The sequence below is a fragment of the Acanthopagrus latus genome, chromosome 5 (genome assembly GCF_904848185.1).
Source record: "Acanthopagrus latus isolate v.2019 chromosome 5, fAcaLat1.1, whole genome shotgun sequence".
Classification (NCBI taxonomy): Eukaryota; Metazoa; Chordata; class Actinopteri; order Spariformes; family Sparidae; genus Acanthopagrus; species Acanthopagrus latus.
In genome coordinates this window covers 29,821,035-29,837,988 of record NC_051043.1, presented here as the reverse complement: position 1 = coordinate 29,837,988, position 16,954 = coordinate 29,821,035, and the positions used below count along the sequence as shown (strand labels likewise).

General features: G+C 43.8%; 1 protein-coding gene and 1 long non-coding RNA gene across 2 annotated transcripts in view; one reads left to right on the top strand and one right to left on the bottom strand.

The window, feature by feature from the left end:
• The window catches only part of LOC119018864 (leucine-rich repeat transmembrane neuronal protein 4), a 54,261-nt gene that overhangs the window by 5,892 nt on the left and 31,415 nt on the right, over window positions 1-16,954 (bottom strand). The gene's annotated exons all lie outside the window — the stretch shown is intronic.
• On the top strand, window positions 5,976-6,899 carry LOC119018865. Its single transcript, XR_005074888.1, has 2 exons — window positions 5,976-6,228; window positions 6,338-6,899. It is a non-coding gene; the product is annotated as an uncharacterized LOC119018865 (long non-coding RNA).

The following is a 16,954-nucleotide window of genomic DNA, read 5'->3' as shown; positions in this document are numbered from 1 at the left end:
CAACAGAAACTTCGAGCAAATATCTGATCAAATATACTTTAATTATTTCTCTTCCTGTGCTTTCACTGAGCTGGCCCCGGCTGCACTCGCCTTCGCCAAGCTGTCTGAAAGAGCACGAGAAGACGAGAATAAGCTTTGTTTGTTCAAATTAATTGATTATGAAAATACTTGTTAGTTGCCGTCCTAATTAATTCTGTGAATTAATTAAAGTGGGAGTGAGACACCAGTTGAACAGCGAGCGAAGTCGTGGGCAGTGAAAGTGTGAAGCGGTGGAAACTGGGATCTCACACTTACAGTATGAATGTAAAGTCATGTCTGCTGGCTCACCATCATATAGAATATTCAAGACCTGTGGGAAGGACGTGCAGTTCGTCTAACATCCATCATATCATGATTTAGTTGTGATGACGGTCCTGCAGATGATGTGCAGCGTGGGTGTGAACGGTATTTTGCGGATGGACGACCCTCGGCTGCGTCGGCACCCTGCTGCTTTGCCAGATTAACCTCAATCAAGCGAAGGATTTTCTATCATGCAGAGGTTAGCAGTCTGTCTCAACACATGCTAGAGGCCCTGTGAGCCCAGTGCTCTGAGTTAGACGCTAATGCTACCATGCTAACGTGCTCAAAATGACAACGGAGGATGTCGTTCACTGTGCAGATTGTAAAGCCCACTGAGGGAATGTGACTGTGGGCTGTTTTGACTTGTACTTCTGGCTCCCTCGTGTCGAAGAGTTTTCAGTTCGCCAAAATCCAATTCAAAGATCCTGCAGACTTTTGGGAGGAGAACCGGGTCGATGCTAACTTCAGGGTTAACCTACGACAACGTGTCGTCCCTGCAACTCTCTGTTGGCTTTGAGTTAAATGCTAATGCATGCTAACAACCTCATAATGACAAAACTAACATGTGCAGCTGGTGTAAAGTTCACCGTGTTCAACATCTTAGGTTGGCTTGTAAGTTGTCAACATTTTCTAATTAGCTCTCAACACGAAGTCCAGCTGAGGCTCATGTGGACGTCACCAGCTCTGCAGATTTTATGTTTCCAAAAGATCCAAAGTTTGGGACAAATCAGGAGAAGTCAGGAGATCAACATCTTGTGAATCCTCTGCCGAACAGCCAGAGCTGCTTCTGCTTTCTGTGACTTTATTATTTATTCATTATTCTGTAGCAGTCGCGGAAATTATGACAGAAATGCCATTAAACAATCTCGTGTTGCATTTTAACAACATTTTTAATTCCTACAGCTTCATAATGTCTTTCAATTAGCTGGTAAATGACTGTGTCTTGTTTATTTCTTTTGAGGTGGAAACACTAAACAGCTTTTCTGATCCACTGATGGGCTCTCTGGATAAAAAACACTTCCTAATTACTACAACACAACATTCAACATATCAACACGAAGTCAATTAAGTTAATGTCGGCTCTCTTTGTAAAGGAAATGAAGTCTTGATTCAGGTGAGAGTCATTTCATCAGAATAAATGTTTTCCATATTCTGCAGCAGGTCAACAAAAACACCTTCTTGCATTTTAAAGCCGCCTTCTCTCCGCTCTTCATGAATCAGATCAGGTTTTAATATCGGCGTCTCTGAAGCCGCAAACAAAAACAGGATCAGTTTCACGTCTTAGCACAGAAGAAAAGAATGAAAGCCTCTCTGGCCAAGCGAGCAGAGCGAGCAGAGCGAGCAGAGCGAGCGAGCGCTCAGGTTTAATCAGGAATATTGAGGAAACGTTGGCTGTTATGGTCGCAGCTCTCAGAGAGGTGACTCATTGGCTAGCATAGCTTGGAGAGCTGCCAGCAGAGCCGCTTAGAGCCGATCGCTGCATACACACAGCCTGAGGCGCGATCACCATCCCACCTCAACTTTAACAGCTCGGGAAGGCCTCTCCAAACCAGCTGTGCACGACGCAACCGCAGAAATATAAGAAGAATTCAAAATCCCTTGATTACAATAGCTACCTCAGAATAGCTTCGCTTCCTCCTGACAAGAGTGAGTCGTTATTCAGCGAGTCGCTGGCTGCTGGCCAAGGCAATAAAGCGAGCATCTGGCATCGGCCCGATCTTGTCTTCACGTTATGTTAACGGTTTAAACTATTGCTGTTTACCCTGAAGTCAATTTAAAATGAAGATTGTCCTTGAACACCGGCTGCTACCTGTGGAAACTACACCGCTATTACAGGTGGTGTTCTCTATTACACGTGTGTCCTGCTGAGGTTATCTGCATCTTCCTCTCAGCTCCAGTGACTCATTGTTTATCAGCGAGTCCAAACTGTTAGAAATGATCCTGACTGGTTTTAAGCTTCGTGTGGGAACGAGTCATGAGCACAAACAGAAGAGATCTTTGTTGTTTTTCTTAAGTTATTTCATTACAGTTTAGTTGTCCGGGCGCTGATAACAAACAAAAAAACTCATATGCGTCATGTAAATGACACCAACATGGCGAGTTAAATCAGGCGAGCTCGGGTGCAGAGGCAGACATTTCCCGGGCGACGTGAGAGTGTGGTTTTCATGCACTTTTGAGTTTCCCCTCAGCAAAACATGAGCACTGAAATCCTCACCCCAGGCAACACGACAAATTATTCACCAGCAGCTCTGGTGGCCTTTTCTGTCCAACACTGGAGAGTGTGGCACAAAACCAGACACACACACACACACACACACACCCAACAGTGCAAAACACATCAGTACCAACAAAATAGGCTCATTAGAACATTAACACCACATCTTTGCTTTCATTCTCACTTTTCTCTCTCTGCGTCCCCGTCTTTAATTTCAACGCTGATCAGTATTTTTATAATACTTCATTAACTCGGGAAGTCACAGTGAGATTAAGGTCTCATTAACAAGTGAAACATTGAGTACAAAATAAAGAAAAATCAAACAAAAGGAAGTACAGAGTAATAGTGGTGGTGGTGACATATGAACAGATGCATTAATGTGTTTATTAGAATAAATAAATAAACTAGAAAGTCTCCAGTCGAGTGCATCCGTCCACCCAGGCCCACCACTCTCCTTTATTTCAATCACTGCTAATTAAATAACAATATTAACAGCCCTGTGTGGCTCTGAACTGAACCATCTGTAATTACCCACCATAACTTCAGACTTCTGCATCAGACTGTGCTCGCTCACAGACGAGTACGTCTCATCTCTATCAACAACATCAATACGTTATTCTGTCCCGTCTCCTGGACCCGTCCCTTCATCTGGAACATTAACCGGGTTCTGTTCTGTGCTGAGACCCGTCCTGACATAAGCTTAATTGCTGGATAAATCCAGGCTAGTATTTCCCCCTGTTGTCAGTCTTTATGCTAAGCTAAGCTAAGCTAAGCTAAGCTAAGTGAGGCAACTGTGACTGTTGCTGGAGCTTCATATTTACTGTGAAGTCGTGACGGTGGTGCTGCAGCTCGTACTGACTGCAGATGAAACCAGACTTACTTCAGAAACTGTGAGCTGATTGTCTCCAGCTTGTTATTATAAAGACTTTAATACTGAAACAAGTCTCAGTTTTCTGCTTTGTTGTTTCTTCCAAATAAGAGGACTCATAATTCTCTTTAATCCGTAAGCGTTTGTTATCTCTGACTGGTTTTGCTTTGTTGTCTTTTAAATGGACTTGGAACATTTGCTTGACGTCCTAACGTCTCACTCTGACGCGTCCTCGTGTCTCGGTGAAGCCGCCTCGTGTCTGAATGGTGCCGTGTAAATAAACCTGCCTTGTCTGTTATTGATTATGGAGATGTGTTGTATCTGAGTGCCTCTGCTCATCGTCTTCACTTGCTGGATGGCGAGTTTCACTACAGACTGCCGTTCTCTTACTCATCACTGAGTATTGATGCTTTGCTTTCGGTGCACCGACGTGTTTTTCTTTACAAAGCTGCTGCTGAGAGACGTCCTGTTTACTGTTCATCTCTTTTTAAACTTGAAATATGGACGGAACAGCTCTGCAATCTACAGACTGAACTGAAAGACCACCGAACAATGTTTTAGCTTTTGTGAAATCCATTGAGTCAGTGTTGTCTGCATGTTTTCTGTTTCATTTGTCTGATGCTGGACTTTTTTGAATAATATCGACATTCAATACCATTTTCCATAACACAGTGGAAAAACTGAGCCAACATTGAGGGCACACAACTTTAGGTTTGTATCAAAAGATAAATATAGGAAGGCTTGCACACTGTATTCTAACAACAAAAGTTCATTTTTACGTCTGGAGCAGGCAGAAGCATGTGGGCGCTACACTCCAGCTGCTATTTTGACAGATATTGACAATATAATTCAGTGTCATTGAAAAACTAGTGGTGTTTCTCCCAGCTCTGCCCCCAAAAACATCTTTTATTACATGTGGAGAGGAAGCTGTGTGGACCAGAGCATCTCTGCAGCGCTGCAGACACATCGTACCTGCAGAAAAATAACTGCAGTTCTTTAGATTTCACTTATTTCGGGACTAAGTGTGCAGCTCTACAACTCACTGTCAAAACCACAGCTACTTATGTATTAATACTGGGTATTAAAAGGTATTAAAAACATCTCCAAATTTGATGTTTATTAATATTTTGAACGCTACCATGTTCTCTTTTTAAAGAGATCCGTGATTGCAGTCGTATTAATGTGGTTAAATGAGGGCTGAATGTCATGAACGTCTGTTGATATCTAGATTTTCTCATTTATATATTCACTGCTGTTATATTTTCTATGTGGTTATGATCATTTCATGTTGAGTCTTCTGATGTAGTGAGCGTAGGAGCGAGTGAAGTGAAGACGTCACTTTCAATAACGGCACAAATCAAATCTCTTTATAAAAAAAGGTATTAACCCTGGTATAAAGAGGGAGATTACTGACTGAAGTTTTAAAATAATCCCTCAGTAAATATGTCAGATTGTATCTTGATGTGATTTTTCTCCCGCTCTAATTTATCCCCTCAAGAGTCCTCATCCGATGTCAAAACGCTCCTTTAATATCTGAAACTTTCACTTGTCACATGCAACGAGCTCTCTGGCAAATTCAGTGTTTTATAACAAAGATTCAATTAAACCCTCTGCTGAAGGGAACAATGACACACAACTCTTGTGACACATCACGCGGCAATTCATTCCGACGCCCGAGCTATTAGCTTTGGATTGCTAATGAAAAACATCCACATAGGTGGTCCCCCCTCCGCTCTGCTCTGAATGTAGGTCAAGCTGCTGCTAAATGATTCCCAATTAGGTGATAGGCAGCTGCACCATGCCAGCGTGCCTCAGACTGGCATGGGAGCCACGAGCTCTCATTGGCATATTAACAACATCCTCCGCCTCCGAAGCTGTGCTGCTGCTCTCTGTCAGCTGGATAATTCACTCAGTGGTCAACGCTGCGGCGAGAGAGCAGAGACAAGCCTCCATTATCATCGCTGTCTATTAGGCTACACACTCATGGAGATGCTGAACGGCATGCTAATGGCCGCAGACCCCCGGCCCTGATTGTTGCTCAGAGGGGATAAATTGAAAAATGACTTTGGGGTGATTGACACGGACACAACGCTGGAAAAAAAACAATCAAGCAGTAAACTTAATTAATTGAGAGCAAACCGTGGGAGAAAAACACATTCACATATTGTGTAGTGTCCATGTTCGGTATTATGAATGTTGTCAGGCTCAAGCTGGTTCCCAGTTTTTACATTTCTAGCACTCGTGTCCATCTGAACAGAGATACAGAGGTTGAAATCTCCCCCCATGACACAGGACAACCCTTCAAGCCTCAGAAGAGGATAAATGAACAGCAGGCTCAGGCAAACACAAAGACTGGACTTAAATACAGACTAATATAATGAGGTGCAGGTGGAGAGAGGTGGAGGAACACAGGTGAGGGTAATGAGAGGGGGAAGCAAGAGAGCAGGACCGGAGCTGATAGGCTGGGAACAACACTGTGAACATGGCCGGGCTGATGAAGGAAATGCAGAGCAGGTGTGGAGACAGAGACAAACCCCTGAAAGCACACAGAAACGACAGCACCGCGGCATGATTCTGGCTGCTGCGCTGCCTTTTCAAAACACGCTGTTCAGCACGGCTCATCTGGTGATGTGAGGAGTTCACAGATCCGGTCTGAAGCCTGCTGAACGGCTCACAGCCTGATAGTGTCAAATATTTTGACGATGATTTAAAATCAGGATGATCCACAACAACCGGTGTCAGAGGCGTCCCGGAGCTGCTGATGTGCTGCCAAGCAACCATACACAGTCGAGCCCTCGAGGCTAACGTTAGCTAACACACTACTGCTGACAGAAACTTAAAATGTCACCTCCAGTTCTCTCTGGAGGAAATCAAACCTGCGCTGACCTTCTGCTTTTGTTTATTTCTCACTGCAGCAGGTTGATGCACCACACAAGTCTCCTGTTTGTTTACGTCTGCTTCCCCATGAGATCATGTGAGAAGCATCACATGTGGACGATGGGCGGTGTGGATCATACAGCGGCAGCTGTCACGATATAACACGAGACGCAGGTCCAATAAAGTCTGGAAGAGCTGCAAGATTAAATAAATGCATCTCTATTTAAGTTTTCACGCTTTGTGGGCCGAACGACTCGGAAGATTCAGACAAGTTTAAACTCAGAAAGTCGAACTTTTCATGGGACAAACAGAGCTCCATCTCCAACACTGAGCCCAGGTTTCATGATACGTCCATGAGGAGGGACAAGAGGCGTCCCTAGATGTTCTTGAGAAGGATGTCTTCACAATAAAACATAATATTTAATAAATCACACAGCCAATTTAACAGACAGCGGACCACGAGCGTCGTCCCTGTGAGGCTTTAACATCCAGCAGAGGAAAATAATTGACATCCATCTGTAAGGAAAGCATAAGTTGTATATATCCTCAACACTGCATGTGCTGGAATTCCAGAAAGATGATCTTCTGCTGACTTTAATATTCACCATGTAATTACATTTCTATTTGAAAAGCGCCTCGCATTTGTCAAAATAACCATAATCCTTCAGATGTGGGGATTTATCTCCTCCTAATGCTGCTCATCCCATTTTCTGCTCATCAATGTTGGCAGAGCACGCTGAGATTTACTGTTATTTACTGGACGGACAATTTATGAGTCGCTATGGAGTCTCTCCTGATGTATAGAGATATAAGTGCCCCGAATACGGACGCCAAGAAATATGGACGCATAGATTAATCCTGATTCAACGGGAGGCACGTACAGTAAAATGTGAGCTACTGTGTTTGGTTTCATTCTCCCTTGCTGACTGTTTTTCTCTTTACACTCCCACACACATTCCTGAGTGCGCACACACACACACACACACACACACACACACACACACACACACACACACACACACACAGAGTGACTATGTGCTGAGGCTGCTTGTCAAAACAGTCATTAAATGCCTCAATCCGGAAAAAACGAAAAATACATGGTTTGGAAGGTCACCGTTGTTTACTCGTAGCTGCGACGGTATCATCGCGCTTCTATCGCTCTTTCACATTTATTTTTAAGCTTCACAGTTAATTCACGTAACACACAACGCACACACGATAAGCAGAAGAGCTCTGTTACATGCATCGTACTGAAGGTCTGAATGTCTCTGTCCTCGATAATCTTCACGACTAGAGAAATAAATCTTCAGCATTCAGACACGGATATAATCCAATCTGACAGACTGCCAGATGTTCCACTGACATGATGTACAACATGTAACGTATGGATTCATCTTCTCTCCCTTTTTTTGTTATCTATGAATCAACATGCCGGTTTTATTGATTTGGTGACATTAAACCAGCTCTGCTTCAAAGGGACGGATGTTATTATGTGTTTTTTTGGCCTTGAATTGTCCAACAAAGATTCAGCTATGAAAATTATCTACAATATTTTGGTAACGCGTCCCGGAGCTGCTGAGCAGCGGCACACAGTCGAGCCCTCGAGGCTAACGTTAGCTAACACACTACTGCTGACAGAAACTTAAAATGTCACCTCCAGTTCTCTCTGGAGGAAATCAAACCTGCGCTGACCTTCTGCTTTTGTTTATTTCTCACTGCAGCAGGTTGATGCACCACACAAGTCTCCTGTTTGTTTACGTCTGCTTCCCCATGAGATCATGTGAGAAGCATCACATGTGGACGATGGGCGGTGTGGATCATACAGCGGCAGCTGTCACGATGTAAGACGAGACGCAGGTCCAATAAAGTCTGGAAGAGCTGCAAGATTAAATAAATGCATCTCTATTTAAGTTTTCACGCTTTGTGGGCCGAACGACTCGGAAGATTCAGACAAGTTTAAACTCAGAAAGTCGAACTTTTTGGGGTTTCAAGCACCACTGAGCTGCTTTTATAGGAACAAATGGGGCTCCATCTAACGGGACATTAAACCAACTCTGCTTCTAAGGGACGGATATAATTATGTGTTTTTGGCCTTTAATTGTCCAACAAAGTCTCAGCTATGAAAATTACTTTCAGTGTTAATGATCAGAAAACGTTGCAGCTCATCTGTACGAACTCGACTGAGTGTCGTTGACGTCATCTGGGCTGTTAAAACACACTCAAAGTTCATTCACTGTAATCTATATTTTAATGTTTAAAATAAATCACACGACTGTTTGTTTGTATGTTAGAGTAAAAGTCCACAGATGAGGGAACCAGACAAACTTCACTTCATTATTTTGCACTATTGTTACATCATATATGATATAACGTTTACCGTCATGTGATTGATCGCGCTGATCCATATTACTTCTGATGATATGATAATATCACAGCCAATATGACCTTTTTTCTACTTTAGTTAATAGTTCACTCTTATTTTATGTTATGTCACATTGCATTACATTACATTACGTTGTGTTACTTTGCATTGTATTACTTTACATTGCGTTACTTTATGTTGCATTGTGTTATGTCAGAGGACTGAACAATTTATGAATGTCCACTAACTTCAGTTGGAAGTATTCGACTATCTTGCAAAGCGAACTATGTCTTCACTTCTCAAAGTGTTTAAAATGTATTTAAAATTGCCGTTTTTTTTTACCGTCACAGCTCTGTGAAAAGGGATTCAAACTCTTCTAACCACCTCAGTACGACTGTAAACTGTGACTGTCTACTATCTACAACACACTACATATTTTTATCAAATAATACTCATAAAAATATCTAAATGATCAGCCTCCTCTGCAGATCCCGTCAGCTCGACGGAGCTTTTCAGCATCTGTTCATTGTTCTGGTCTTTGGACTATTCATGTTTGGTTTATTCTCGTCCCACTCAAAGAAAAACTTTTCCCAGTAAAAACTTTTTTTTTTTCCAATCACCGAACTGCAGACAGCCTCAGTCAGAGACTCGCTGCCGATGGTGGTTACAAATCAAGAGCTAAAGAGCCGAGTGTTTCCCTCAGGAGCGAGTAGAAACCAGGAATAGAATTAAAACAAACAGGACTCTGAACTACTCGGCTAATGTTGCTGCTGATAAATAAGCAAGTCTCATGACTCCAGGGCGAAAATGTCAGTGTTGTGTTTGTAGATTTCTCTGCCATGTCTAATTGGTTTAATATAAATAGTTGCATAAACAATTCATAGTAGAAGATATATAAAGACGTCTGAGGTATTTCCTGGACTTATTCTTCTACTTTCTCACCACAATGAGAGAAGTTTCTCGCAGAGCTAAACTCAGTCACTCTAAAAAGAAAAGACTTAAAGGAACTCAGTGTGCCCGTTTCAATCTATTTCATCCTCTAATGGATCTCTGGAGTTTATCAGCCTCACTGTGGTCCAGATGAGATCCTGAGCTAATGTTGCACATCACAGAAAATTTAAGAAGTATAGGTTTCTGAAAAAAGATATGAAAGAATAGACTGACAGACGTGTTTAATGGATATGGTAATGATACAATCACCTCGGTTCAGACTGAATGCTCACTGATTGTGTGGCTGACTGATTCAGGGAAAGTTTGGCGGTGTGTTTGTTTGATGGGAAGATTTTTACAGACGGTGAAGAGTTGGAGACTTCTGAGGAAACGCTGCCGACACGCAGGAGCTCCTGTGCATCACGGATATGCTAATTTGCACCACACGGCTTATTTAAATCGTCCAATTAAAGTGATTGTGTTTGTCAGTAACAAGTCAGTTCATTACTAAATATTATGTGCAAAGGATCAGTGCAAGTTTGGGGTTAATTTGAGGATTAAGGGTAAAAAATAGAGGGAGGATTGGGGACGGGGTTTAGGATTAGGATGGGGTTGGGATAAACCTAAACTCAGCTGTGGGGGCTTCATCAGGCTGCTGTAATCCTCCCGCCGGCCTTTTCACCGCAACTTTCTGGTTTCCTTCCACTCTTTTCCCTTTTGTTGTGTTGGCGAGACACAAAAACACGAAGCAGTCAAGCTAACAAGCTGTGTGCTAATTAAGGAGGACTCTGACAAATACCTGAACAGCACCTAGTGCAGGTTCACTAATTAGTCAAGTGCAAACTGTTCCCCGGTTACATTTCCTCTCCAGACCTATATTTAGAAGAAGAAGAAGATGAAGAAAAAAGTTCTGCATTTGAATCATTCTGAAGTTTAAGTTGCTCCACACAGTTTTCTTCACTGTGTGCCAGAAATCAGTCCGCGGCTGAAGGATGTTTTCCAGTTTGCTTTTGGTTTTGAAACGTTTATCCTACTTCGACAGTTACGGGAAATATAAAATCCTAAATTGGGAAATGAGTGGTGTGGTTGAGGACGGAGAGGACGAAGCAGCAGCAGCCATGGTTGAGTTTGACCGGCTCGACTCTCCTCCAGCCTCAAACCAAAGAACAAAAGCCAAAGACCTTAAACCTGCATGAACTTGATTGTTAGCACACTGAACGAGCTGTAAACACATCGTCTCACAACCAGCCGACTTCCTGTCTTGTTATCGAGAGTCTTGCAGTTGTCGTGGTTGCGATTTGAGCGAGAGGAGGCGTCAGAGATGTCACACAGGACGGAGAACCAAATTGCTGATTTGCAAAAAGAAAGAAGACGTGTGTGAGAGGACGGATTAGGAAGCACGAGCAGCAAGGATTAAATCTGTTCATATCGTGGTTCAGCGAGGACGATGCTGTTACAAACACAGAGAAGCTGGAGTGTATTGCTGTCGTCGTGCCCACGCTGTACAGATATATATACGTGATAAGACCGTGTTCACGGAGCAGAGAGGGAGAGGAGTGTCGATCCGTCTGCGACTCAACCAGATATTTAGCAGACAGGATGGCGTCTTTGAACAGTTTCTCACACGGTGATCATGAGCTGGTTATGATCTGCCTCTGATCTGTGACACAGGTGACAAGTGGAAGATCAGGGATCAAATCCTGCCGTGTGATCTGAGCTTAACTTGTCACCAGTTGATCCTCACGACATCAGCGCTCATGGTCCTGTTAGGCTTTTGGTTTAGTTATGGTAGATTTGTAGTTGTGTCCTCATGGGTCTTGCTGTGACTTTCCACTTCCTGTCTTTACACCCTTTTTCCTGCTCACCTGTTTTCCGTCTCCTTCCCTCGTCAGCTGTCTTTCATCAGCCTCGTTAGCCCGGCCGTGTTCCCCTCACCTGTGATTCTCCACCTGTCTCCACCTGCACCTCATCCCCTCCTCAGTATTTTAATCCAGTCACTCTTTGTTGAGCTGTCTGTTCCTGCCGGTCAGTTAACCCGTTCTCGTGGTTTATAGTGGAATAAACCCGATCTGCCTGCGCTTGGTTCCACCTCGTTTGCTTTCAGTGTGACAACACACTCTTTATTTTTAGCTCTGCTTTGGTCTCAGCAGCTCCTGAGGGACACACCTCTCTCTCTCTGTTGGTTCCCAGCTAGTCCACGGGTCGAAACGTACCTCAGTATTTGAATCACGGTTGTGCAAGGAGAATTTAAACAATCCTTAATTTCCTCCTTTATTTTCGCTTCTAAGCATCAACAAATTTCCTTCAACATTTCTGGCGGCTGCTGTTTTCTGGGTGGTGGCGGTGCAGATGTGTTCTCATGTTTGAAGTGTTTCCACTCGTGTAGGCGGGACGAGTCAAGCGCTGCTTGCAGACAGTAACATTTCTGTCCACTGTTGTTGTTCCCTCGTCGTCGTATTCAACACTCAAACAAACATGTCCGCACACCCAACACCTCCAGCTGTTGTCTCTCCACTCCGCTCGCCCTGCAGTCTGCGATTCTCTCCTGCTGCAGCATCATCGCGTTCTTAGCATATCCAAACAGGGGGAGGTATTCTCTGCTTCCACACCAACCTGCTCAAAATGTAACTGCAAAAGCAAAAAACCTGCAAACTATAAGGGTGTACTGAAGGTTAGGCACATCTATCAGCCTGCTGCACACAGAAACAGAGAAGATGTGGGCTGTAAAAAACTTTTCTGTGGGTACATCACTATGAACGACACCTTCCAGGTAACACACATGCATCGCTCACACGGAGGAAATTATTCATTAAATCCCAGAATCTTTATACCACCTACAGTGAAACCTGTCTGCAGGGGATGTTTTAGACCACTCTGAGAGAGGCTGACTTTGTGGAGCATGACGGAGGTTCAGTAATACCTTTAATCCATCAGAGGGCTCAGGACTGAAGCAACACGAGAACCCAGTTTGGCTGATGATGTATAACCGAATATTGAAATAAGGGGATTTCCATTATACTCTTATCGGCCTCAAACGTCTTACAGAGGCGAACGAGGCAAAGCAGGAAGAAAAGTCAACGGCAGCTAAAACAATCTGAGCATTTAACATCTCAGATGACAGATTAAGATTATACTCTGCAGTGAAACACTTCATGTTGATGTCACAGAGGAGGATCCAGCATGCTGTTGTGCCATCGCTCCATCCGCCGTAGTACAGGCTTGTAACTCCTGTCCAGTTTCCATGGTGATAACTCTAAAGAATAGGCTGTATGTCTGAATGCTGTGGAAGGCTGTGTGTGTGTGTGTGTGTGTGTGTGTGTGTGTGTGTGTGCCCCATGATATTTTATATGCTCTTTCATTACGTGAATATCCCTTTTAGTTTCCACTCTGATATTAAATCTTTCCGGATGTTGACCAGAACACACACACACACACACACACACACACACACACACACACACACACACACACACACACACACACACACACGCACACACGCACACACACACACATGTAGTTGTCCTGCTCTAGATTTGATCTCTACCCTCATGATTGGTCTGAGAGACGACATATTTTCCGAGGAAAGCACTGATTGCTGAAAAAAAAAGAAAACTATTCGAGACAATGAACGGCAGGAATGAAAAAAAAAAAACCAAAAAAATCAGATTTAGTTTATCCCCCGTCTGTTTGTCTTCTTCCTTCCAGAGAGGCCGAGAGGACGGCCATCTGTTTAAGTGCTACAGTCTCAAACAGCCTCTGAACTTGACCGGGCTTGTCCAATATTGATGTGGCTGAAAATGTGAGGCGACAAGAGATGAACCGCAGCCAGCTGTTGGCCTCCCGTGATATTTCCACAGAGGGGAACGATCTGCGCTGGAAGGGATCGAGATGATACTGAAGGCCGAAGACTCACCTGCAGCGATGAGAGGTGAATACTGCAGAAGGATAATATACAGCTGAAATGAAATGGCACGCGGCCAGAGCTGTGATACAATAGCTGCTGCGTGGAGCCATACATTATCTTGTCATTCTTCCCCGCCAAAATAAAAGGACTGATGTTGATGGAACGTGTTGCCCCACTTTGAAGAGACTCAAACTGTCCACGGCACTCAGATGCAAGATTTATTTGAATATGGCGACACTGGTGCTGCTCATGACATTTACCTGATATGCAGGACACCTTATAGAAACAGTTTGCCCGACAATATAAATTCAGTTATTATATAATCCAATGGAAAGTCAAGAAGAAGTTTCACAGCATCTTCTTAACAACAGAAGGAGCTGGAGACGTGTTTCATCCGGTGACATCCGAATGTCCGAAAAGCTCTGAGATCCCAAAAAACAGCTCATGAGTGAATTGTAATAAATTCTAACACAAAGATTTTCAGCTCCAGATATTTTCCAATATTTCCAATAATCGGTATCAGCCCAAAAAAAGCAATATTGTTCACATCTGTCCAATTATTTATCGTAGATCCAAAAAGCATCATCCGTCTTTTGTTATCAACCAAAATACATCCTCAAATATCTTTACAACATCCATGAACACACACACACACACACCCACACACACACACTGAGGGCGGAGGTGGGCCGGGTCGTGGATCTTCAGCGATCCTCCGCCTGTCGGTATTAAAAGGAGGTCGCTCACGTTTGATCTTCTGGTATCTGAGATGCACAACAAGGCGCTGCAGGCGGCCCGTCAGCTCCGCTGGCCTCATTTTCAGTCCACAGAGAGCCCGAACACGAGCGAAGAACTTTTCTTTAAGTAAAATAAAAAAGATCCCCTCTGCTGAGAGCGAGGGTACATCAAGCCTCAGTAAGCTCAGACCATTTAATTTGATTTAACCGTTTTAATGAAGAGACCTTTTTGAAGCATATTGTTTTACTTTCCCAGCACTTGAGCCTCGCTGGCTCTCGTGTCTGGTCTTGGTCGTCCTCTTTAACAGTAAATGCTGCATTTAGGGGCTCTTAAGAGGCAGCTGATTTATTACTATGCTGAAGCTTCCTATGTTCGACTCATTTAATGTGTCCTGTTTTGCTGCACAGATTATTATTACATTTTTCCAGATTGTATTTTTGTATAAACATGTTCTTATCTTCTTATTCTCTTTCTCTCTGAGTTGGCATGAAGAATTTCGGCAATTGTATTTTTTAAAAATCTGGAATTTGAGAGGCTTTTCCTGCAGTTATATCTGATTAGGTGACTTGTAAGTGAGCGGCAAGGCGTCTCTACTTTAGCCCACTTTAGCCTTACTTTATCCCACCTCTGCCCCTCACAGGTCCGTCCATGTGCAGCTGCACCGCCGATGTTTCTGCCCGGCGCTCTGCTGTTAATGCAGCCTGAACACTTTGTGCACCTGCTCTCCATGCCTGATACGCTTTTCCCCCCTGCCACTTGTGGCGAGCACCTGAAAGGTTTTTACTGTGAAGTAGCTAGTCACCAAGGTCAGAGACTAACTGCTTCCTCAAAAATCGCTCTCCTTCTACAGACATGTTGGTCCTTTCTGTGAGATCAGAGGGAGCAGCCGGTTGCATCAGGTTCAGGTTGCTGTGCTCCTTTTTCTTTTCTTTTCTTTTTTTTTTTTGAATAACTTCGCTCTCGCATGAAAAACCACCGGTGTCATCTGGTTCCCCGTGTCTGGCAAAAATATTAACTTCCTTCCTGAGCTCAATGCATCATCGACCAGTGGCATTAAAAACAATAAAGCTACAGTCAGTCAGAGTTAGTCACACCTAAAGACAGGTTTGAAAGGATTATTGCAGAGTGGACAGCGATATAACAGATCACAGTCCATTTCATCATGAGGCAGTCTGATGTGAAGAGGAAGAAGAAGAAGAAGAAGCCGACTGTCAGCAGACAGCCTACACTAATTAGGATGACTGCTGAATCATTCTTTGAGCTACACAAACCGTTCAGACATCACAATGTTCTCTTCTGTCAGGAGAAGCTGCTTGGATCCACTTTTGTTAGAACTCTTGTAATTTTCAAAATATCAGCCAAACTCTTACTACTATTACTGAACCACTGCTGTTACTATAGACACTACAGCCTTCAGTGCTACCAGTATTACAACAGCCTTTACAAGAACTGACCATCAGTGTTCAGTGAAGTCAAGGTGACGATGCACCTGCCATTTATTTATACATTATGACTTCTATTCAGCTTCTCTGCACACACACACTGACCTCTCCATACACACTGCCATCCTGCTGGCTGGCAGTGTGCAGAATGAGCTGTTCCTTAAAATGTATCATTCAACACAAATGAATCCTTTTGGAGGAATCTGCATTCAGAATATCTCACAGTGGGCTGGAACAACAACAATGTTTTCACCGCCGGTGTTTCCGCCTGAACTTGATGAGATCTGAACATCTGTGGGTGGCACCATTGTCCTTGTTTGTTCAGTGCTTGTGCTAACTACACAGTATTTATTACAGACGCACTGCTGGCAACATAAAATGCATCATTCCCCGTGTGGCAGAAGATATCTCATCCGAAAAGACCTCAGAGACGGTGGGTGTTTATATCGGGGGATGTAGCAGCCTCCGTGAAGAGACTCGCCTTTGAATCACCGTCGTGCTGCAGAGTGTCAGCCAGCGACGAAGAGGAGCAGAAACAGGGTTATTTATGTGAACGTGTGACAGATTTTTTTTTTCTTTTTTTACTTTAAAGAATAATTGTACTGCCAGGCATTAGGGAGCCAAATTAAAATGTGCTTCACAGCAGTTTCTACAAAATGAGCTTTTTTTTTTTTTTTTTCTACCAGGTTGTTGCCAACAGGTAGACGGGTTCTGTTCTGGAGCTGGAACAGAACATTGTGTTTACAGCAGAGGAGCCTTTCCCATGGCCCGTCCGCCTGCCTCCTCTCCTCGCTCTGTCTAACTAACAGCTCTGCAGCCACATCAGTTTGATGGTCAACTTTATTAAGATGAATGAATCTTATCCGCGTGACGCCTGCCTTTCATTTCGCTGCAGAATCTGCACGGCGGCTCTTCAGGTGCTCAGCTGTCACCTTGGCCGGCCTGACGGGATCTCTCCCTGGAGGTCACCTTCAGTTGGGGGGGAGGATGAAAGTTCAGAGTCCCGGTGCAAAAAAACGTTTTGTTACCCTGACAAAACTGCTGCAGCATGACTCAGTTACACTGTCTGTCTGCTGCACAGGGTGCAATGTACCCGGCAGAATGTACAGTCATAAATCACGTAGGAAAAACAAGCGGGGGGAATGAAGGGAGCAGAGGAGTGGAGGTCAGCAACCTCGATGTTTTCCCAACAACACGCGTTTAAAATTCACTGATATGATGAAGGGTCGGCGGTGGAGAAGATGTCGGGGAGGTCTGCCGGTGTCCCGCAGTGATTTAG